This window comes from Chlorocebus sabaeus, chromosome 9, assembly GCF_047675955.1.
Source record: "Chlorocebus sabaeus isolate Y175 chromosome 9, mChlSab1.0.hap1, whole genome shotgun sequence".
Taxonomy (NCBI): domain Eukaryota; kingdom Metazoa; phylum Chordata; class Mammalia; order Primates; family Cercopithecidae; genus Chlorocebus; species Chlorocebus sabaeus.
In genome coordinates this window covers 95,742,452-95,768,095 of record NC_132912.1, presented here as the reverse complement: position 1 = coordinate 95,768,095, position 25,644 = coordinate 95,742,452, and the positions used below count along the sequence as shown (strand labels likewise).

The 25,644-nt window shown below is 38.5% G+C and overlaps 1 protein-coding gene and 1 pseudogene across 9 annotated transcripts in view; both read right to left on the bottom strand.

Moving 5' to 3' along the window:
- EXOC6 (exocyst complex component 6) overlaps nucleotides 1–25,644 on the bottom strand; it is a 304,230-nt gene that overhangs the window by 15,501 nt on the left and 263,085 nt on the right. The window lies entirely within an intron of this gene.
- Nucleotides 15,942–17,254, bottom strand: LOC103216271 (nucleophosmin pseudogene; annotated as a pseudogene).

Sequence of the window (25,644 nt, the reverse complement as noted above, 5' to 3'; positions counted from 1 at the left end):
AGTAGTAGTAAATGTGTAGGCAAATATAATGAACACTGATTGTGTAAAACCATAGTAATCCCAATTACCCTGACTTAATAATTACACGTTGTATGCATGTATCAAAATATCACATGTACCCCATAAATATGTACAAGTATTATGTATCAATTTTTTAAAACCATAGTAATGACATCTGGTGGGCTTAAACAGAAATAAAATTATTTAATAGTAATAATAATTTAAAAAAAGCAGCAGCGACTGGTAAACAGCTACTGAAGTCACACCTTCACTACAGGTTATTGGATAAAATTTAAAAAGAGACACTAAACAAAAACAGCAGTTGAGGGAATTATTTTCTTGGGAAGATAAATGCAGCCACTGGAATTAAATGGATTGTGATCTAAGTCCTGTGATGCTTGCACGATGTGAATCTGCACTATGAGAGTACAAAAAGGAATCCCTACCTGACCTCTGGATAACCTAAAAACAGGAAATTAGGACGTTTCTAAGCAAAATAGGCTGTTATCCTGTTAAGATAATTGTTTCCATTGACACTTTGCATAAACATTTTACACTCGGCCATCAGAAAAACTCAAGCCATGGTGTCTCTTCTTTGTAATACGTAGAAACAGTGCCTGGCCCAGTGCCCTCAACACAGTTGAGGATGTAAAGTTTGTTGATGATAATTAAGAGGAGAACAAAGAACAGAAAGAGAAATAAACAGGTAAGAAAACTGGAAGCATTCTTTAAGTATTTACAGATTGGCTGAAAGTAAATTCATAAAATATTAAAAATACAACTTAATTCATAGTAAGAATCCAGAATAATTAAGAGAGTATGCAATGACTTTAAGGAAAGCTGAATAGACAACGCAACTTAACATGAGTCAGCATTTTAAAAGAATAATTGTAGCCGTGGCTCAAGCCTGTAATCCCAACACTTTGGGAGGCCGAGGCGGGTGGCTCACGAGGTCAGAAGTTCAAGACCAGCCTGGCCAAGATGGTCACACTCCATCTCTACTAAAAATACAAAAAATTAGCTGGGTGTGGTGGTGGGCGCCTGTAATCCCAGCTACTTAGGAGAATGAGGCAGAGAATTGCTTGAACCCAGGAGGCGGAGGTTGCAGTGAGCCGAGATTGCGCCACTGCACTCCAACCTGGGCAACAGAGTGAGACTCTGTCTCAAAAAAAAAAAAAAAAAAAGAGTAATTGTAAAATATCTGATATTTGATTATGGTGCTTCAGAATGTTAGAAATCCACACCACCTGGCTGGAAAAAAATCAAGCTCTTCCTTTGCATCACTTAATCAATACTCTACGGATATTATTTGCCTATCCAATTATACTTCACTTAAATCAGAAAATACTTAAGAGCTAACACGTCTTATGACACTGTCTTAGTCTGTTTAGGTTACCATAACAAAATACCATAGATCGAGTGGCTTATAAACAATACAAATGTATTTCTCACAGTTTTGGTGCATACTATAGCAGGCACCAGTAGTGTTTACGTCTATGCCCTACTAAATTTCCTCCCAACCCAGGTTTTTAAAAATCAAGCTACTTTCATTTTGAATGAATCATTTAAGGGAGTTACAAACTCTGAGTCCCAACTTCCTCTTCTGTAAAAGAGATTGTGTTCACATGTGACAAGCACTATATTTGACACTAGTGATGAAAAAATGGTAATGGCCTAGTCTCTGGATTTAAGAAGTTCATAAGTATAAAGGGAAAGATATTCACACAAACATAATTACAAACTAACATGCTGATTACACAGATGGACATATGTATAGGCTATTATCAGAGCATTAATTATCGCTTAGGGGGTGGGAAGTAGACTTAAGGAGCTGTCTTAGATGATACCCAAACTGAGTCTAAAGAAGGAGTTAATTAAGGGAGTGGTGGTATTTCAAGCAGATGGAACAGTGTGAGGAAAGACACAAGGACAAGAAACAGTTGTGCTTATGGGGAAATTCCACGCACTTTAGTGCTGCTAAACTGAAATATGAGTAAGGGGGTAGTACAAGACAGGCTAGAGAAGAGGTCAGGAGCTGAGTCATAAAAGGATATATATGCCTTGTTCAGGAACTTTGGGTAGCCATTGAAAGGTTCTAAACAAGGAAGCTGGCTGGGTGCAGTGGCTCAGGCCTGTAATCCCAGCACTTTGGGAGGCTGAGGAGGGTGGATCACTTGAGGTCAGGAGTTCAAGACCAACCTGGCCAACATGGCAAAACTCTCTCTCTACAAAAATACCAAAATTAGCTGGGCTTGGTGGCATGTGCCTGTAGTCCCAGCTACTCAGGAGGCTGCGGCAGGAGAATCACTTGAACCCAGGAGGCAGAGGTTGCAGTAGGCCGACATCGCACCACTGCACTCCAGCCTGGGAGACAGAGCAAGACTCCATCTCATAAATAAATAAATAAATAATGCCGGGCACGGTGGCTCATGCCTGTAATCCTAGCACTTTGGGAGGCCAAGGCAGGCGGATCACTTGAAGTCAGGAGTTTGAAACCAACCTGGCCAACGTGGTGAGACCCTGTGTCTACTAAAAACACAAAAAAATTAGCCAGGTGTGGTGGTAGACACCTGTAACCCCAGCTACTTGGGAGGCTGAGACAGGAGAATTGCTTGAACCCGGGAGGTAGAGGTTGCAGTGAGCCAAGATCATGCCACTGCATTCCAGCCTGAGCAACAGAGTGAGACTCCGTCTCGAATAAATAAATAAACAAACACAGGAGCTGACATGGTCAGATTCACCACTTCAGTTCTGCAGTAAATGCACTTAAGGCAGAACAAATAATTAGGAGACTGTAGTAACAATCTTAAAATACATTGGGACAGACAGGTACATAGTTGGGATAGAGAGAAAACGATGAATAGGTGGTAGGCAAGTAGTTAACTTGGAGAGAAGAGGATGGATTTGAGAAATACTTAGGAGAAAAAAAATCCCTAGGACATGATGATTGTTCAGGATATGGCGGAGTGGTTCTACCAATCAAAACAGAGAACATGAAAAAGAGATGTGATCTGAGAATAAGGGAAGATGACAAGTCAACAGTTTTGGTCACACAGCAAGTGGGACACACACCTAAGTCTAAAGGTTTACCAAGCAACTGGATATGTATCTAAGGCATATGCCAGAGATCTGATGACAGCGGGTCAGCTCACTTAGGTCAGCAGTATAGGGAGCAGCGTTCTAAGGACTGAAACCCTGGGGAAACCAACATTCAGGGAGCAGAAAAGGAGACCACAAAAAAGAAAGAGGAAGGATGTCAAGGGAGTATGACTTTGAAGATGAGAGAATTTTAAAGAGAACATGATTCACATTACCAAATGCAACAGAAAGAACCAGTAGGATATGGGCTAAAAATGTCTACTGGCCTTCCCTGGTGACCTAAGTGAACACTATTTCAGCAATGTGGCAAAGCAGATAGGAATGGATTGAGGAATGAATGAGAGATGTGAAAACAAGAATAATCAATTATAAACCACTCTTTTAATGATGCAAATGAGGGAAGAGAAATTGGAAATAACTAAAATGTTTTTAGGCTAAGAAAAGGATAAAGTAGAGGAAAGGTAGATGAATAATGAAACAAAATCCCATAGAAAAGATAGGGTCAAGGGCATAAGAAGATGAGAGCCTCATTAAAATGGCTTCCTAACATCTGAGAATGAAGGGCAGGAAGGATGGGTGTGGATATAGATAAGCTGACTACAAAAGCAACAGTGAGAGGTTGACGGTGATGGAGATGGAAGACAAGAGGCTCAGAGGGGCTGGAGCTTTCACTCAAGAGTAGAGGAACAACGGTCTACAAATAGAAATGAGGAGCCAGGGGAACACCAATCTCATTCACACTGTGCAGCCGTGAAAGAATGCATCCTGCCACTAGAGAGAGCTGCAGGGTTAACAGTATCCTCCGAATTCTATGAAAAGGAGGTGAAGAAAGCATTCTGCCACACAGTTGAAGCAGTAGGGCCATTTATATAGGAATGAGGGTTTTCAGGTGGCATAGAATAAGAGGGCCAGAAGAAGTGAAAAGATGAGTAGACAAAACAAGGAGTGAATGAAACAGGAGAAAAGTTGGAAGGTCAGAAGGGGTAGAGTAAGGAAGTGGAAACTACTTAATTTCATTGAATAATCAAATATTTTAATTTTCTAGGATGAAGGATGTGTGATTGGGAAGCAACAGAAACAGCAGTGTCTGACCAAGTCTCAGAGAGAAATGGTGAAGGCTGCCCTGAGATTTTCAAAGGAAGAGAAGCCTCTATTTGGATGGGGTGAATCTCCAGATATCTGGAGCAGCAGCAAGGGCACTTGCTGGGGAGAGCTTCTAAGAGGTTTGGAGCCAGGGGTTAGATTTTTGGAAGTCCCTTCCAATTCTCAAGTCTTAGGATTTTATGACCATGAAAATCACTGAATCACAGACCGAAGGTAATTGGTAGATGTTCTGATATTTACGAAAATACAAATGGGTTCAAAGAAAAGGAGAGAAACATACATTGCAAAATACTCTAGGGACTAAACTGTGACTTAATTATGAGTACTAAGCACTGCAATGCATATCTAATAAGGAAGTTTAGAGAATAATGCTATAAATGATAGTCTCAAAAAAAAAAACCTTCAGCAATATCAGCCTTTTGGTGTATATTAGTAAAAATCTTCATGACAACTATTATTCACTTAGCTCTGAAGAGGTCACTATTGACCTTCTGGCCTCCCAAAGTGCTGGGATTACAGGCATGAGCCACCATGCCCGGCCTTTTTTAATAGATGGTGTGTGTGTGTGTACGTGTGTGTGTGTGTGTGTGTGTGTGTGTGGAAGAATACATCCCTTTGAAGTGCTAGCGAAGTGTTGGCAGCACTGAGTTCTCTGTACCATCTAAATTAGAAGATAGGTGGCTCTATGGGCCACTGATAACTTCCTAAACTGCGGAGTGTGTACATACACTTACTTTTCTTTTGTATGTTTGTTTTCACTTTCTAATCAAATTTTGAGTTCTTCAAGGGTAGAGGTAATAGCTCTTCTCCCTTTAGGGTACTCAATTAAAGCTTGTTGAACTGAGTTAAATTATATTTCATAGAACACTTTAAGAAGCAGAAGTTTAAGAATTGTGTCTCTTCTGGGACAAAACAGCCACGAAGGAAAAGCAGAGATTATACACGAAAAAGCTTCTAATTTAAACCACTGGAAAGCTCAATATTGTTGAATCAATATTGTTTGAGTCTAGAACTCTGTCATGTATACATACGTCTCATTCAAGTAGAGTGCTGGCTGTTCTCTATAAAAGTAGAAGTTGAGTTTCAGGGAAATTATGTGTCATGTTCAAATTTATATGTAAAATACGATTAGAAGATAATTTCCTCAACTGATAAATTAACTGCTTAAACAATTAAGACTAGGATGGCTTAATTTACACAAACATTCCCTTTTATTTATATGTGTAGCCAATCTGCTTTCAAAAAGAATGCTTAGTAGGATTTTTTAGAACTCTGTTGTCATATTCACACTGGATATGGCAAATACAGTATAGGTTGTCTGGGGAATATTATTTTATGTAGCAAAAAGATCATAACTGAAAATAGGAATTCTGGTTATAATATTCACTAGTATATAAAATAAACAGTGCATTTTTTGTTTTTCTAACAAAGCATTTAATATTTAAACTTCTCATAACTATCCTCCAAACTCAAAGAAACCTATAACAAGAAAACAAATATTTCCAGTCAACAAAAAAAATTTATTAGAGAAAAATATTTCTTAAAAATGAGTAATAGCCAGTTGCGGCGGCTCACACCTGTAATCCCAGCACACTGGGAGGCTGAGCTAGGCGGATCACCTGAGGTCAGCAGTTTGAGACCAACCTGGCCAAAAAGGCGAAACCCTGCCTCTACTAAACATAGCAAAACTAGCTGGGTGTGGTGGCACGTGCCTGTAATCCCAGCTACTCAGGAGGCTGAGGCAGGAGAATCGCTTGAACCTGGGAGGCAGAGGTTGCAGTGAACTGAAATCACACCACTACGCTCCCACCTAGTCAACAAGAGAGAAATTCCATCTCAGAAAAAAAAAAAAGAAAAAGAAAAAGAGAATAATAGGGCCGGATGCAGTGGCCCTATTTATCCCCGCACATTGGGTGGCTGAGGCGGGAGGATTACTTGAGGCCAGGAGTTTCGACCAGTCTAGGCAACATGGTGAGACTCTGCCTCTACAAAAAACACAAAAATTAGCTGGGTGTGGTGGCACACACCTGTAGTCCCAGCCACTCTGGAGGCTGAGATGGATCACCTGAGCCTGGGGAGGTTGAGGCTGCAATGAGCCGTGATCACACCACTGCTCTCCAGCCTGGGTGACAGAGAGGGACCCTGTCTCAAAAAAAAAAAAAAAAAAAAAAAAAAGCAGAAGAAGAATAGGAAATTTGGCAAATGGTGAATTGATTTTGAGAGAAAAGATATAGTTCCTTGTTGAGTAAAGCCAATGTTAATTGTTAATCATTAGTTTACTGCATATATATTTATCAAAGGCCAGAATATCACTACCCTCTATAGTTGACAGAAATTTTATCCCTTTCAGTGAAAAAAACAGCAAGAATATTGATGATTGAAAACAGGTAAATCTGAGACTATCTCTTTTTACATTATGCACAGTCTGGAAACAAAGACTTAATCCTTGTGTAACTCACTGAAAATTTACCTTAAAACTTATCACATTACAATAATGTTTATATTGTAAAATAAGAAATATTCCATATTTGCCCAACTGCACACTTAAATGACATATTTTTTTCCATGAATCTGTTAACTTTGTTTATTGTCGTATTGCCAAGTTATGTATCTCTCTAAAAATAATTCTGATTTATATACTTTTTCGGAGAGCTTTTTCAGCAGTACCCAGTAATTCCACTTCTAAATGCCTACAGAAATACTTACACGAGTGCTCGATATATATGTATAAAGATATTAGTGGCAGCTTCATTTATAGATGGAAAAAACTAAAGAATCCATAATATCCAACAAATGAGGACTTGTTTAATAAATTATGGTATATGTACACCATAGACAGTACAAAGAAATTAAAAAGAATGAAACATCCATATTTACCAATATGAAACCATATACTGCATGAAAAATGTGAATTATAACATAAATGATCCCATTTCCCTCCCCCAAAAAGGAAATAACTGTATGTGTGCATGTAAGTATCTGCATGTATACGAATGTAGGCTACAAAGGTCTGGAGGGAAATAAACCAATAACTGTGAGAGACTGAAGAGGAGGGAAAAATAAGAGCTTTCTCTTTTTTGTGTGTGTGAGATGGAGTTTTGCTCGTTACCCAGGCTGGAGTGCAATGGTGTCAATCTCGGCTCACCGCAACCTCCACCTCCCAGGTTCAAGCGATTCTCCTGCCTCAGCCTCCCGAGTAGCTGGGATTACAGGCACGTGCCCACCATGCCTGGCTAATTTTTTGTGTTTTTAGTAGAGACAGGGTTTCTTCATGGTGGTCAGGCTGCTCTCGAACTCCCGACCTTCAGTGATCCGCCCACCTCAACCTCCCAAAGTGCTGGGATTACAGGTGTGAGCCACTATGCCCGGCCTGAGAGTTTTCTCTTTAGGTTTGATTTTAGTTCAACAGTGAACATGCAATATCTACTTCCTGCGTTTTCGTTTTTGTTTTTCTGGAGACAGAGTTTTGATCTGTCATCTCGGCTGGAATGCAGTGGCAAGATCTCAGCTCACTGCAACCTCCACAGGCCAGGTTCAAGCGATTCTCATGTCTCAGCCTCCTAACTAGCAGGGATTACAAGCGTGTGCCAATGCACCCATCTAATTTTTGCATTTTTAGTAGAGATGGGGTTTCGCCATGTTGGCCAAGCTGGTCTAGAGCTCCTGGCCTCAAGTGACCCGCCCACCTCAACCTCCCTAAGTGCTGGGATTACAGGCGTGAGCCATCACACCAGGCCCCAGTTTCCTGGTTTTGACAAATACTATAGCTATATAAAACGTTAGCACTGGGGCAAGTGTACAAGGGACCTCTCTAAACTATATTTGTAACTTTTTGTGACTGTGTAATTACAGTTCTTTTAAGAAATTTTTAAAAACACTGAGCATACATAATTTTTGTAATTATCACAGTGTTTGTTTTTGGTTTTTGAAAAATCATTTTACAGGGTAATTTTCCAAACTACAAAACAGCTCTAACGTTAACTCTTGAAATCATCATAAAAATTTGAGTTCAAAGTTCATATCGATAGCTGAAGGCATAAGCACAAATCACCTACATATTTAAGCACATAAACTGTAAACTTCCGGAATTATGACACTGGAGCAAAAAGAAGAAAAAAGCAAAAGCCATTTAGGTTCAGACTAATCCTGTATAATCTAAGCTTTCCCAAAAGGGCAGCATACTTTTCTAATATCTGGACCTTAAGGTAAACTTTGTGAGATGTCTGGTCTTGTTATATTCAGAAGTAAACCCAAATTTATCTTCCTTTAATTCTTTGGCACTTCAAATGAATTTAGGATTGTCTGAGGAAAAAATGCTTGCTGGAGGAGCTGTGTGAACAAGCTTGTTGTCCTGCTACTATATCTAGTCAAGCATTCAGATACTACAACTTTGGCAAATCCCATTAATACTTTAAGAAGTCAACGACTTTAAAACTTCTAAAGAAAGTTCCTGTGAAGTAGTAGCAGGGGCAAGTTTAAGCAAGCAGAGTGTGTATACAATATAGTAACAAAATAATGCAAACAAAAGAAGATTTGTTTAATTATAGTGGAAATAATTGTTATTTAAAAGTGCCTTCTTCCTCATCATAAAAGAATACACTGGACTAGTGGCAAAAGAATTGTATGTTGTGATGCCTTAAGATTAGAAACAGAAGACAGAAATTTCAAAGTAAAGTCCTGGCAGACGTCCAGTCTCCATGGCAAGAATTTTGGCCAAACAATTCCTTCATAAGTTTCAAGGCTTGTTCATGTCCCTTTAGACAGAACTCAAAGTTGTTCATTTTGAGTCAAATACACGTGTATGTTTATCAGGGTTTTCCTATCTTTCTATGGTGATGTACATGGGAACTTCTTTCCTAAACCTTATAATCATTTGGGGGTATGGTAAAGAGAGATTATCAGGCCATGTATAGAAGGGTAAAAGAAAATGGGTGAGGGGCTAAGAACAAGGAGGTAGGTACCCAGGGTACTTCCCTTTTCAAGCAAGACTGATGGAAGAAACTGTCAGCTTTTAATAGTTAACCTATGACATGACCTGGCATAGCCATGCCACTGCCCTCCTGAAGTGTTAAAAACCAAGAGAAGGTAGCTGCTGACTCAATCAACTAATAATCTCTTTACTGCAAGCTTCACATAATTCCTAACTTTAGCAATCAAGATTAAGCATGCTAGGTAAAAGCTCTCTCCCAGAAGTAAACTCTACAACATTTTCCCTTACAGATTTCACTAAACCATTGTAATATACATAGTTGAAATCATTCAGAAAACGGTCTCCAAAGTCATGCAGTAGTTATTAAGAAAAGCAGGACTCTGTCCTGTCTCCGATTTCCTACACAATAGTGTTCCTGTCAACAAGTCATTCAGATACTTTGGTGGTTTTCTTTTTACACTCCTAACTTTTTATCCTTTAGCTGTCTTTCAGAATCCAATAGTCTTTTGTCTTCAACTTTATCTCATTAATGCCAACTAACTTCTCTCTCCAATAGTCTGGCTCTTATTTAATTGTCTACTACTCACTTCTTTCTCCCCAGTGCCTGGCACTCAATCATTTTTGTTGAATAAATAAATGAGTAAATGAACAAGCAAATAAATCAAAATCTACCCACACCTAATGCTTTTTACTGCAAACAGTTTTAGGAGTCCACTAACAAACAATTTAATTACATATTGCACAGTTCCAAAAGGGTTTTAAGGCAATTTACAAAAACATATGCAAGGCAAATTTAACTTAGTTAACTGAGAAAAGCCAGGGCCACAAGAAAATGAGAGTAGGAAAGAAGATGAGGATAGTATACAAATTACATGTGATGCTATGCTATGTTCCTGAGTTTTTCTGTCTCCAAAATAAAGAATAAAATATTATTAATTATACAACTCACAGTTCTCTTGAAATAAAACCAGTTGCTTAGGGTAAATTCAACCATCTGTAATACTGAAAGCAGAAATCTCTGAGTCTGCTGGGAGCTACTATGAAATACAGTGAACCCAATCATCAGTAGTTACTGCAGCAATTCTATCATCTGTAGCCTACCTAGACTACCAAAACAATCATCTAATTGCTCTTCCTGATTCTAATTTTGTCCCTTTTAAATCTATTCTCCTTAAAACAGCCAGAATAAACTCCCAAAATACAAATCAGAGCATGACACTAACCTGCTTGAAACCCTTGAATGATTTCCCATCATACTTATGATCCAAACTCCTTAACAAAGCTCTCAAGGCTTACATGATTTGGCTCTGATAATCCTCCTAATTTCATTTGCCCCTCTTCCTCTTGCACACTCCATTATAGCCATACTATTACCCTTTCTCTTTCCTAACAGCACCTTAGGACTTTGCTCTTGCTCTTCCCTCTGCCAGGAATGCTATTACCCTATATTTCCCAATTTCACTCAGTTATGTGCCCAAATGCCACCGCCTTAAAGAGGGTTTCCCTGATCACCGAATCTGAAGTGGCCCACCTCACCACCAGTCACTATCACATTAACCTGTTTTGTTTTTCTCATCCCATCTAAAAGCTATTTGAAATTCCACCTAAAACTATTTAAATTAGCACTCTTTGTCGTGGGTCTCCCTCCAACAAAGGTGGATTGTGAGAGGAGGGATCCTGCCTATCGTGTTCACCACTGTGTCTCCTGCACTTAAAACAGTGCCCAAAGCAGGTGCTCAAACATTTGTCGAGTAAATGAAGAAGCATCTGAAAACAGGACAGCTCTTGGCGATCTGGCTTAATCTGGACAGCTTTCAGTTTTGCTGAGCAGTGATGTGTAGCTATCTATTTTTAGGTCATATATGCTGCCTTTGAGATGAAAACATTAGACTTTCTTCTCAGAAAAATGTGCATCCAAAATTCTGCATGAACCTCCTAAAACCAACCCATGGTTCTCAAGTTAGAACCCCTGACGTAAAGGCATATAATGGCCTTTGTGCAATGCAATCTACGTTGTTGTTTGCTGTTGTTTTTGTGACAGGGTCTCGCTCTGTCGCTCAGGATGGAGCGCAGTGGTGCAATCATAGCTCACTGCAGCCTTGACCTCCCAGGCTCAAGCAATCCTCCTGCCTCAGCCTCCTGACTAGCTGGGACTACAGGTGTGTGCCACAATACCTGGCTGATTTTTTGTCTCGGCCTCCCAAGCTGCTGGAATTACAGGCATGAGCCACCACACCTGGTCTGCAACCTATGTCACAACTAATTCCTGTCTGTGGAGATGAAGGCTAAGGGGGAAAAAAAATCAATAAAAAACTACAAATTATTCATAACAGATTTCTCTATCAAGTGGTAGAACATAAGAGTGGTCAAATGAGTAATGCCAATGGCTAATGGTTGTTTAGTCTTCTTGTAATGTATCATATTGAGAAGCCCAGACTTACAATTTATGATGAAAGAAATGGCATATATATTCATGATACATGCATTCGTTTGTTATTAGAAAACAAACCTGTGAAGTGAGGGGTAGTATTATGGGGTTCCTCTTTTAAAAATGGCATGGGGCTGGACACGGTGGCTCATGCCTGTAATCCCAGCACTTTGGGAGGCCAAGGCGGGCAGATCACCTGAGGTCAGGAGTTTGAGACCAGCCTGACCAACATGGTGAAACCCCATCTCTACTAAAAATACAAAAATTAGCTGGGCGTGGTGGCACATGCCTGTAATCCCAGCTGCTTGGGAGGCTGAGGCAGGAGAATCGCTTGAACCTGGGAGGCGGAGGTTGCAGTGAGCTGAGATTGTGCCACTGCACTCCAGCCTGGGCGACAGAGCGGAGACTCTGTCTCAAAAAAAAAAAAAAAAAAAGAGAGAGAGAGAAAAGAAAAGGCATGGACTACACTCTTGTCCAATTAAATGAGATCATATTAGATCAGGACACGGATAAGAACAAGTCAAGTTGTAAGAGTTGATAAAGTTAAAAGCCAAACCAATTGAAAAATGAAAAAGAATGGGCTTTACCTTCAGAAATAATTCATGAACTCCTGGAAGTAGAGAATATTCCCTGGTTTCAATTAATAAAAAGATTCATGTGCAGGGTAACAAAATGGCTTTTTTTTTTTTTTTTAAGTATTCTTTAAAAAATGATGTTGCATCAAAGAAGTGATGACAGGAAAAAGAACGTATCTAGGTGTAAATTTCCTCTCCAACCTGCAGGGAGAGCTTGGTGTCAGGTAAAGAGACCAACTGAACAAAGTAGCTTTTGTTCCTCTATCCCCTCCTCTTTCTGTATCTGTAGGTGCTCATAGCTAAATTAACGTGAAAAGTAAACCATCCGGGCCAAAAATATCGTAAGTTCTAAAGGACTTACAACATTTTTTCATCCTATTTTTAGTACACTAAATAGTAATACTATTTTCTTCCTGGGAGTTTGGCTTTAAGGTTCTTATTTTGGCAAAAATTAGATTATTTGCCTTAAGGGAAGGTGTATCTTGAAAAATGTCACTTTAACTGTATTTCTTTTTTGTTAACAATACTATGAGACATTGTACAACAAACAGGAAAACATAGACCCTATCTTGATCATTTTACTAAAACATCGACCCTTCAAATTGTTCCCATCTCATTTATACTTTATGAAGTATATTAGTAAGAGAGAAAAGTAAAAACATATTCTTTATTTTTCTCCATACTTGGAGACTGCATACTTTCTCTGCATACTTGCAGACTGTGGCTCAGTAACAAAAGCCTTTATGATTCACTAAGGAATCTAACAACTGTTAGGATTTGAACTCTACATGAGCTGGTATTTTAATTTCTCACTTAAATCTTTTCATTCTTCCCAAGGAATCCTGTGTCACTGTTCATGCTTCTTAAAAACAAGTTATTCTGTATGACTGACTGACTGGTTTACTGCATCTAAGCAGCATTAATTCTCCAGTAATTATCATCCTTCATAAAATTATCTGAATGCTTTTTTTAGAGTTCAAATTATTTTCGAAAATTTACCATTTATTGGCCAGGCACAGTGGCTCATGCCTATAATCCTAGCACTTTGGGAGGCCAAGGCAGGCAGATTGCCTGAGCTCAGGTGGGCAGACTGCCTGAGCTCAGGAGTCTGAGACCAGCCTGGGCAACATAGCAAAATCCCATCTCTAATAAAAGTACAAAAAATTAGGCCAGGCGCGGTGGCTCAGGCCTGTAATCCCAGCACTTTGGGAGGCCGAGGCGGGCGGATCACCTGAGGTTGGGGGTTCAAGACCAGCCTGACCAACATGGAGGAACTCTGTCTCTACTAAAAATACAAAATTAGCTGGGCATGGTGGCGCATGCCTGCAATCCCGGCTACTTGGGAGACTGAGGCAGGAGAATTGCTTGAACTCGGTGGGGAGAGGTTGCTGTGAGCCAAGATCATGCTATTGCACTCCAGCCTGGGCAACAAGAGTGAAACTCCGTCTCAAAAAAAGAAAAACAGCACTGTCTCATGGTGCGCAACTGCAGTCCCAGCTAATCGGGAGGCTGAGGCATAAGCATTGCTTGAACCCAGGAGACAAAGGTTGCAGTGAGCTGAGATTGTGTCACTGCACTCCAGTCTGGGCAACAGAGCGAGACTCTGTCCCCAAGAGAAAAAAAAAAAAAAGAAAATTTACCATTTTTCATCATTTTGTATTATTTTCATTTTAATATTTACATTTCATCTCCTGAAAAGCTTATTTATTTGCTATTAGAATCTTCTGTTTTAACCATATAGTTGCAGGAACCAATAGACTAATGTAATGGTGGTCCAGGTATGTCTGTTTTCTGTGTGCCAGAGAGCACTGCTTTGCAGGATGGTAAAGAGCTTTTCATTTTGAAAAGTATTCAATACATGGTTTTGGGGGGAAAATGAGTTATACCTTTACTCTAGGACTACTTAAAGCCTTTAATACATTAATGAAATTGTGAATTTACAAGACACACAATATGTAAAGATTCCTATGCTTATTTGAATTCACTTTCTCCATGACTAACTGTCCCAAACAACAGTTTAGGAAATACTGCTTTACTTAAACTCTGCTTTATATCAGTCATTGCTGATTACTTAATTAAGATGTACACTGCCTTTGTCTAAATTCTTACAATTTCCTTGTCCAAAATATTTCTTTATCCATAAAAGAATAAGCAGCAGTTGGTCCTGGAGAGATGACAATATTTCTTAGAAATAATTGACATTACTTATTTATTATTCTTTATTATCCCTAATGCCAATGACGAGAAATCAAAAAAGGTTTATGTTTGTTACACTTATAGAGAAGGCAGAGAAATGGGTAATGTATTTTTAGAAATACTCTCACCAAAATAATTTAAAAAGAAAAAAATTTTAGTTCCTTTAAAGGATGTTTATGTATATGGAACATAAGTTTATTATTCCATAATACCTTAATCCCTAAAGTGTTGCTGTACAGCAAAACAAGTTTTTAAGCATAGCTAAAAGATCTACATTTACTTATTCAAAACTTATTGATTGCTTACTACGTGCCAGGATAGTCCTAGCCCATGGATATACAGCAGTGAACAAAAAAGGCATACTTCTTATAAAGTTTATAATTTAGCTTTTTATTTCTTTTATATGGTCTATATTGTTATAAGTACTTGCTCTGGAACTGTTTTATTTTTAAAACTACCTTTGATGTGGTAAGAGTATAGGTAGGCTGATATTTAAAAACCTCAAATGTGCAATCAATTAATTTGCTTATGAGGGATGGCATAAACCATGAAATACAGGCATATAGTTAACTGAAACACAAAACATTTTACTTGTACATTAGAAACAAATATCATTTATATCTCATTGTCTCAAGATTTATAATTATTTTACATTAAAACACTATGAGAGGCCAGGCGTGGCGGCTCAGACCTGTAATCCCAGCACTTTGGGAGGCTGACGGGGGCGTATCACCTGAGGTCTGGAGTTAGAGACCAGCCTGACCAATATGGAGAAAACCCATCTCTACTAAAAATACAAAATTAGCCAGGCATGGTAGCACATGCCTGTAATCCCAGCTACTAGGGAGGCTAAGGCACGAGAATCACTTGAACCTGGGAGGCAGAGGTTGCGGTGAGCCAAGATTGTGCCATTGCACTCCAGCCTGGGCAACAAGAGCAAAACTCCATCTCAAGAAAAAAAAAAAAAAAAGAAAAGAAAAAAACTCTGAGATCCATTTCTTTTCAATAAATGGTGCTAGGTCAACTGAATAACCATATGGAACAAAATTAATCTTGAACTTTACATCCCAAACTATGCATAAAAATCAACTTTGGATAGATTATAAACTTAAATATGAGTGGTAAAACAATAAAATTACAGAACAAAGGAAAATATCTTTATGATTTCAGGCGTAGGCAAAGATTTCTTAAACACGACATTAAAAGAATCCTAAAAAATAATAAACTGGATTTCATCACTATTATGAACTTCTGCTCATCCAAAGACACTATTAAGAGTGAACAGACAAGCAACAGAGTAGAAGATATTTGCAATACATAGACCCGATAAAGAACTTCCATTCTATAAATCAGTAAGACATAGACAATCCAATAGAGAAAAATGGCCACAAATCTGGGCAGGTTATTCACAAAAGAGAACATTCAAATGGCAAATACACAGATGAAAAAAAATTCAATTTTATAAGTCATCAAGAAATAAATAGGCATACTTCAGAGATACTGTATGTCTGGTTCCAGACAACCTCAATGAAACGATTATCACAATAAAGTGAGTGACACAAATTTTTGGTTACCCAGTGCAAAATGAAAGTTATGTTTACACTATATATTTTTTTTTTTTACTTTATTAAAATACTGAGTTTTATTTCACATGTATATTTTTGTCTCCCCACCATTTCCATGTCTGACCACCGCTACTACTATGTCCTATCATAACATTCCATACATACTTAAAACCAAGCAAAGGGTGGAGTTCCATCTTTAAAAACTAAACAGACATTTTGGACAACACATTCTTGGCAATGGAACCTGGACAACATTTATCAAACACGGTAGGGAAAGTTCTCACTCTGCATTATAAAAAGGACAGCCAGATATCAACTGTTACAGAAATGAAATAAGACGGAAAATTTTTAACAAATTGTTTAAACTATTTTCTTAAAGAGACTTCCTCCACTGCCAGAGATCTTGAATAGCCTCTTGGTCAGTCATCCGGAAGCAATTCTTCACATAATTGATGAACTTGGCTTCCACTTTGGGAAGAGAACCACCTTTTTCTATACTTGCTTGCATTTTTGCTTTAATGTCTTCTACAGAACTAGGTCCTTTTGGTGTTTTAGGAGTTTTTTCCTGTTTTTTGAAGGATTCTTGTCCTTTTGATCTTGGTGTTGATGATGGTTTTGAGTCTTTTCCATTCTGATTTGACTTTTGTGCATTTTTGGCTGGAGTATCTCGTATAGATTTCTTCACTGGTGCTTTTTCTTCAGCTTCCTCATCATCAAAATCATCATCATCATCATCTTCATCATCATCATCTTCATCATCATCATCATCATCTTCATCAGCAGCAAGTTTTACTTTTTTCTGTGGAACCTTGCTACCACCTCCAGGGGCAGACCGCTTTCCAGATATACTTAAGAGTTTCACATCCTCCTCCTCTTCATCTTCTGACTCTGCATCTTCCTCCACAGCTACTAAGTGCTGTCCACTAATATGCACTGGCCCTGAACCACACTTCAACCTTAAGACCACTGGTGGTGTTATTTCAAAGCCCCCAAGGGAAACCGTTGGCTGTACAGACATTTTCAAAGTTGCCAGTGTTACTTTAATTGGACTGCCTTCATAATTCATTGCCTCTGCTTCAACAATGTGCAATTCATCCTTTGCACCAGCCCCTAAACTGACCGTTCTTAAAGATAACTGGTGCTCATTTTCATCATTATCCACCTTAAAGTGATAATCTTTGTCGGCCTTTAGTTCACAACCGAAAAGATAGTTCTGGGGCCTCAGGGGGCTCATGTCCATGTCCATCGAATCTTCCATCAGGTGGCGGCACGCACTTAGGTGGGAGAGAAGGCGGACGGAGATAAACGAACGCTGCTCCAGAGAACAGCCGCACAGGACGGAATCACACCAGGGCATGTTTACACTATATTAAGTGTGCCATAGCATGTCTAAAAAACAATGTACGCACCCTAATTAAATGTACTTTACTACGAAAAAAATGCTAATGATCATTTGAGCCTTCAGCAAGTTGTAATGTTTTTGCTGGTGGAGACTCTTGCTTCAGTGTGGATGGCTGCTGACTCATTCAGGTGGTGATTGCTCAAGGCTGAGGTGGCTATATCAGTATTTAAAAAAAAAAAACAACAATGAAATTTACTGCATCAATTGACTCTTCCTTTCACAAAAGATCTCTCTGAAGCATGATACTGTTTGGCAGCATTTTACCCAGAGTAGAACATCTTTCAAAATTGGAGTCAATCCTTTCAAATTCTCCCACTTCTTTATCAACTAAGTTTATGTAATATTCTAAATTCTTTTTTTTTTTTTAGATGGAGTCTCGCTCCTGTTGCCCAGGCTGGAGTGCAATGGCGCGATCTCAGCTCACTGCAACCTCCGCCTCCCAGGTTCAAGCAATTATCCTGCCTCAGCCTCCCACGTAGCTGGGATTACAGACATGCGCCACCATGTCTGGCTAATTTTGTATTTCTGGTAGAGACAGAGTTTCTCCCTGTTGGTCAGGCTGGTCTCGATCTCCCAACCTCAGGTAATCCGCCTGCCTCGGCCTCCCAAAGTGCTGGGATTACAGGCGTTGAGCCACTGCACCCGGCATATTCTAAATTCTTTGTTGTCATTTCAACAATGTTCTTAGCCTCTTCACCAGGGGTAGATTCCATCTCAAAAAAAAAAAAAAACAAACTTTCTCTGCTTATCCGTTAGAAGTAATACCTCATCCATTCAGATTTTATCATGAGATTGTAGCAACTCAGTCACATTTTCAGGCTCCAGTTCTAGTTTTCTTGCTATTTCCACTATATCTGCAGTTAGTTCCTCCACTGTAGTCTTGAACCCCTCAAAATCATCCATGAGGACTGGAAACTTTTTTCTTTTGAGACAGGGTCTTGCTCTGTTGCCCAGGCTGGAGTGGAGTGGCACGATCACGGCTCACTGAAGTCTCGACCTCCAGGGCTCAAGCGATCCTCCCACCTCAGCCTCCAGAGTAGCTGGGATTACAGGCAAGCACCACCATGCCTGGCTAATTTAAAAAAAAAAAATAACATATGACAACGTCTTCTTGTGTTGTCCAGGCTGGTCTCAAACTCCCAGCCTCAAGCAGTCCTCCTGCCTCGGCCTCCCAAAGTGCTGGGATTACAGGGGTGAGCCACCACCAATCACGAATGTCTTTAATGGCATTTAGAATGGTGAATCCTTTCCAGAAGGCTTTCAGTTAACTTTGCCCAGACCCATCAGTGGAACCATTCTATGGTAGCTGTAGCCTTTCAAAATGTATTTTTAAATAATAAGACTTGAAAGTTGTAATCATTCCTGGATCCATGGGCTGCAGAATGAATGCTGTGTTAGCAAGCATGAAAACATTTATTTCCTTGTACATATCCATCAGAGTTCTTGAGTGATGAAATTCATTGTCAATAAGCAGTACTATTTTGAAAGGATTCTTTTCTTCTGAGCAGGAGGTCTCGACAGTGCACTTAAAATATTCAACAAACCATGCTGTGAATAGATGTGCTGTAACCCAGGCTTTGTTGCTCCATTTATAAAGCACAGGCAGATGTAACAATTCTTAACGGCCCTAGGGTTTTTGGAATGGTCATTAAGTACTGGCTTAAACTTAGTCACCAGATGTATTAGTCCCTAACAAGACAGTCTGAATGTCCTTTGAAACTCTGAAGCCAAGTATTGCCTTCTCTTCTCTAGTTATGAAAGTCACAGTTGATACCTTCTTCCAATAGAGGGTTGTTCGATCTACATTGAAAATCTCTTGCTTAGTGTAGCCACTTCATCAATTATCTTAGCTAGGCCGGGCGCGGTGGCTCAAGCTTGTAATCCCAGCACTTTGGGAGGCCGAGACGGGCGGATCATGAGGTCAGGAGATCGAGACCATCCTGGCTAACACGGTGAAACCCCGTCTCTACTAAAAAGTACAAAAAACTAGCCGGGCGAGGTGGCGGGCGCCTGTAGTCCCAGCTACTCTGGAGGCTGAGGCAGGAGAATGGCGTAAACCCGGGAGGTGGAGCTTGCAGTGAGCTGAGATCCGGCCACTGCACTCCAGCCTGGGCGACAGAGCCAGACTCCGTCTCAAAAAAAAAAAAAAAAAAAAAAAAAAAAAAAAAAATTATCTTAGCTAGATCTTCTGGATAAATTACTTGCTGTAGCTTCTCCGTTAGCACTTGCTGCTTCATGTTGCACGTTTATGTTATGGAGATGGCTTCTTTCCTTAAACCTCATGAACCAATCTCAGCTACCCTTCAAACTTTTCCTCTGCAGCTTCCTCACTTCTCTCAGCCTTCACAGAATTGAACAGAGTTAGGCCCTCCTTGCTCTGGGTTATACTCTGGCTTAAGGGAATGCTGTGGCTGGTTTGATTTTTATCCAGAACACTTGGACTTTCTCCATATCAGCAATAAGGCTATTTTGCTCTCATATCAATCTTGTGTTCACTGGAGTAGCATTTTTAATTTCCTTCAATAATTATTTCTTTGTATTCACACCTTGGCTGTTTGGTGCAAGAGGCCTTGCTTTTGGTCTATCAGCTTTCGACATGCCTTCCTCATTAAGTTAATCATTTCTAGCTTTTGTGAGAGACGTGTGACTCTTCCATTCACTTGAACACTTAGAGGCCACTGTAGGAGTATTAATTAGCCTAATTCCAATATTGTTACCTCTTAGGGAATAGGGAGACTCCAGGAGAGGAAGAGACGGGAACAGCTGGTTGGTAGAGCAGTCAGAACATACCTGTTTATTGATTAAGTTCATCATTTTATACGGGCGTGGTTCAAGCATTCCAAAACAATTACAATGGTAACATCAAAGACCACTGATCACAGATCAAAAATAGACATAGTAATAATGAAAAAGTTTGAAACTGTGAGAATTACAAAATGTGACCAAGGATACTAAGTGACCATATGTTGTTAGAAAAACGGTACTGAAAGACTTCCTGGATGCAGCAGTATCATAAACCTTAGATTTGTAAAAATCACATTATCTGTGAATCACAACAAAGCTAAGCACAATAAAGCAAGGTATGCTTGCATATTAAAACCACAGTGTAAAACAACCACACAGCCACTGGAATGGCTAAAAAAGAAGAGACAGACAATACCAAGTGATAACAGGGATGCAGAACAGCTAGAACTTCTCTACACTGATAGCTGAAGTATAAACTAGCACAACTGCTTCACAGTATCTATTAAAACTGATCATATGTATACACTCCCTGACTGAGCAATTCCACTCCTAGGTAAACACTTAAACAGAAATGTGTGCATATGTTCACCAAAAAAACATGTAAAAGAATGATCATGTTAGTACTATTGTAACAGCAAAACTGGAATCAGTTCATATGTCTACCAAGAGCAGAACATATACACAAATTATGGTTTATTTGTGCAAGGGCAGACTACACAACAAAGGGAGTGAATGAACCACAGCTATATGTAACAACATGGATAAATTTCAAAGACAGTGAGCAAAAGAAGGCAGAACCAAAAGTTATCCTGCATGATTTGGTGTATGCAAAGTTCAAACTCAGGCTACTTTTATCTTTGGTGCTAAAAGGCATAATAGTAGTTATCCTTGAGAGGGAGAGGAATAATGACTAGAAAGAGGCACAGTGTGGGGTGGGAACTCTCTTCTGAGGTACTGGTCAAGTTCTCTTTCTTGATCTATGTGTTCTACAGATGTAGTCACCTGGTGAAAAATCAGCAGCAGTATACATATGATTTGCCTGAATACATAATGTACTTTAATAAAACATTTATTTGAAAAGTGCTATGAGGTCCACATATATTTTGCACATTTAAAATTGCCTTTCAAATTCTCTACATATCATTCAAAGGAATGACCACTCCTCTCTTCTCCAGTTTGCCCAAAATTAAAATACTTGAAATAAATTAAATACTTGAAATTAAATACTTGAAAACAAAACCTAATCCTGAATGGGGTAAGCAAAATTATTATTATGGCATAGGATTATATTTGGAAGAAGAAAATAGTACACTTGACTCATATATCTAGGCCAATAAAAACCTATTTTATATTCCTCTGCAAAGCTACACTTCTAAGCTTTAAATTAAATGTCCCAAAATTTAAAAACGGCTTCTCGTATGACAAGGTATCTCATCCCTCTCTCTTTTTAGGTGCTCTCCAATTTGTGAGTGTCTATGTCATCATGCAATACCCAGGCATAGTCTTAACAGCCCCAAAGCACAGTGGTCTAACCCAAATACCACAATTTCATGAATGCAGTCTAGGAATTACCATCACACGATTTGTTCATGGAGGTTAACTAAAACAACCAGATCTTTTTCCCATTATAAGTCAGATTTCCTACAACCCGAAATTTTAAAAATTTATTTTTTAAAAAGTTAAACACAGACTTAATATTTTTCTTACTAAATTTAACTTTGTTGGCTTTGGCTCATCACTCAAGCCTACTGAGAATACTTTGATTCTGTCTCCTGTCATCTTGGGTAACTCTCCTGGCCTCATATAATCTACACATACAATTCGTATTTTTTCTATGTCTTAACTTAAATTATTATTTTAAAAATATGTTGATCCCTGCTGGTTGGGCTTTCCAGGAAAAAAAGAGAAAAGAAAACTGTTGATCCCAAATTGTCAAAGAAAGACATTTAGAGGGCACTGCCAGCATCTTCCTTAAAGCATTTGCCAAAGGATGTTTCATGTGATAAACCCTAAAATGAGCGAGGGAAGTGCCCTGTAATGAGTTTGGGAATGCTGGGTCACTGCAGAATTCCTATCTTTAAAATTCTATAAAAGGCCAGGCACGGTGGCTTACACCTGTAATCACAGCACTTTGGGAGGCCTAGCTGGGTGGATCACCTGAGGTCAGGAGTTCGCGACCAGCCTGGCCAACATGGTGAAACCCTGTCTTAGCCAGGTGTGGTGGTGTGCACCTGTAATCCCAGCTATTCGGGAGGTTGAGGTAGGAGAATTGCTTGAACCCGGGAGGCAGAGGTTGCAGTGAGCCGAGACTGTGCCACTGTACTCCAGCCTGGGCAACAGAGTGAAACTGTGTCTCCAAAAAATTAAAATAAAATAAAATTCTAATAAATATGGTCTCTAAGAGGGGTTAAAATATAAAGTGCCTCCCAAACTTATCTGACTTGGAAACCTTTTCTCATCTTGAGAAATCAGTATTCTGGAAAGACCCTTTGCGAAATGAAGCTCTAGGGTGATAACGATGCATCAGCCAGCATTCTTTGGGCAAAGGATTGTTTCATTAGCTTGAAACCCACCTTACTGCTTTATCATTTGACCTACCTAAACTTCTCCATATTTTCTAAAAGATTATCAAGATACTGTCAAATGAAATAATGATATCTTGCCAATGTAAGTAACTTCTCACAAAATGAAACAGGATCAGTTAAAGAGGATTTAGTATAGTATTAGTGAAGCAATAGATGCCCAATCTCCTGTGAAAATTACATGCCGTTAAGAAGAAGCTATGAAAGTGAAAGACACCTTCTTTAAAGTTTTCCATCAAAATAGCTATATTTAAAAAGCTTTGGCAATTAAAAAATAATCTTTGGTCACCTGGAAAATTCAGTTATATGTGACACCTCATTTCCCAGTGATATTTAGTGAAATATTTCTATGTATTAAGAATGAGTTATTAAAAAAGAATAAGTTATAAAAAATTATCACTGAATACTGCATATTATACAAAGAATCTTATAATAATATAGTTTAAATTTTTTTAAGTTTTCATATATTGCCAAGAGAATTTTACGTATTCATCTGAAATCCACTTGAAAGATTATATTTAACAAAACATAAGGTCTTTGTAAATGAAAACAGACACAAATAAGTATATCAAGTCTTTCATCATTTAGCAACTTAATTTCAGAATGGGGGTAACAGGATGATAGGCTTTACTTGTAAAAAAATTTACACGAACAAATCATATTCACACAGCACATTTAAATTGATGGAGGCAGCATATTCACATAATGTGGCACCAGTATCGCTAATTCTCCACATTGTCTCCTAGGGCTGTAGGATTCAAGATGTTGTTGAGATAACTGGCTTCCATTAGCAAGTATGTGATTGGCAGGATGATAAAGTCTTTTCACTCACAGGTCAGCTATTTCCTTTTCCTTAGAAGAGGGCAATCCCGATGATCCATCTTTTAGCTAGTCTCTCATAGAGTCCCAATTCTCTTGCCTTCAGCTTTGATATGGTTCTAACTTTCCTCTTGTATCAGCTCATACTTGTCATCAACTCCTCTATTCAGAACAGCAAATATCAGGAGTTTGACCTCAGGGCAAAGTCCGGGTGGGCAGGTAAAATGTGACCACTGGACCTACTTCCTAATCTTTCATAGCAATTCATGAAGCAGTATCAAATTCAAACTAAAAAACAGAAGCATGACCCCTTATAAGTACTAAGAAAAGGGCTCTTTTGCCTTTCTAAGTATACTTGAAAAGAACTGTCAACCACCCTATTAAGACAGAAATGGATCACAGACTAAAAAAAAAAAAAGAAGGAAAAGTGCAGAACCCCAACTGAAATGTAAATAAAGGTGTTAGCAACCCCTTTATGTTTGGTGGTATACTACTTCACATAAAAGTGTTAAAGCAATATGCTATGAAACATCTTTATGAAATAAGGAACATAAATGCCCTATTGAAACTTTAAAGCATCCTTATTTAAATAATCACTAACATCTGATTTAAAAAAAAGCTTATATCACCTCATGTGAGACTTAAATTTTCAAGACCGTTTTATTTTTATTTTTTGCCAAATTCCCCATACTTGGCATTTCACCACTTAAGTATTTGTAAACTAATTTTAAAAACAAATATAAGCAAAAAAAACCAAACAAACAAATATAGGTGAAAAACATCTATCTTTTTCAATGTATGAAGTCCAGGCTGCTAAATAATAAAATTCAAGCCATGCCAGTTATCTAGCAGCTAAGGAATTAGTTGCATATTCTTATTTTGGAATACAAAAGTCCAAGAATACAGTATGATTAAATTTTGATAATAATAATCAGAAAAAATTATTTTAAGTCTCTTTCAAAACTAGAAAAAATTAAAATGTAATAAAATAACTCATCAAAAATTTTCTATCCACTGATCTCTTCCATTGCATATTTACTACTATTCTCAAAAATTGTTTTATATTTAGTTATTTCTACATAAATCTTGTATTCTAACAATTCTACACACGTCATCACAGATTTCACAATTCTACATGTTTCATAATAGATTTTTAAAATTAACTTAGAAGTCTCTTAGATTACATTGATGAGGAAAAGTCAACCAGGACTTAATGCCCTCTAAGTGCACATACTTGAAAAGTAAATTCAACAAAAATGACTTGAGATGTTTATTAATATTTATAAGTATGTCTTAGTAACGATTCCCTAGTGAGCTACATACTTGTAAAGTGGCCTTCTATGCTGTCAAATGATGATTATCTTTGAAGGAAGAAAGTACCTGGGATCAGTGTTTTAATCTCCATTCAACCAACCACCTATCTATCTGGAAAAATCAAGGAACAGAATCCTTACACGAATAGTTTCATAAACTATGTGGTCCTACTCACAATCCTACAATGAGATTATAAACTAGTTAACATCACACAAATGAGTTACCACCATAAAAATTCATACACAACTGAGAAAATATCACATGATAAATTTCAAATTTTCTATAAACAGATTATTCATATATAATGAGAATTATTCTCAAATCACCTCCTCTTAAAGCTGTCCTTTGGATTGGAGAATATGTTTATGTCCTTGCAACTTACACCAGTAGGAAACTTACCCCACTAAGTGACCTTAAACTAACTGGGAAATGAATATACAGTCAATCCTGCTTTCAACTTGCTAAAGAATCCTGTTTTCAGTATTAGATCACCTTGTTCAGGGAAATAGCACTGTAACAGAGGGAACGCCTTCTAAAGGAAATGGATTTACTGTCAACAGAAAGAATCTCTTCTGGTAAACTGGAATGGAAGTTAAGAGTTGTAGGGATAAAGGGAAAACTCCCTCACCCTTGGAAATTTAACTGAAACATCAATTAACAAAAGGCAAATTAATAGGAGAAATAGCATATACATGTATTAGCACGCAGGAGGGAGAATTGCAGTGATTTTTCCACTTTGCAATGGGGGTATAAATGGTTACATGTTACTGTTTTGTTTTGTTTTAGAGGTAGGGTCTTGCTATGTTGCCCAGGCTGGTCTTGACACCTGGCTTCAAGTGATCCTCCTACCTCTGCCTCCCAAGTGCTGGGATTACAGGTGTGAGC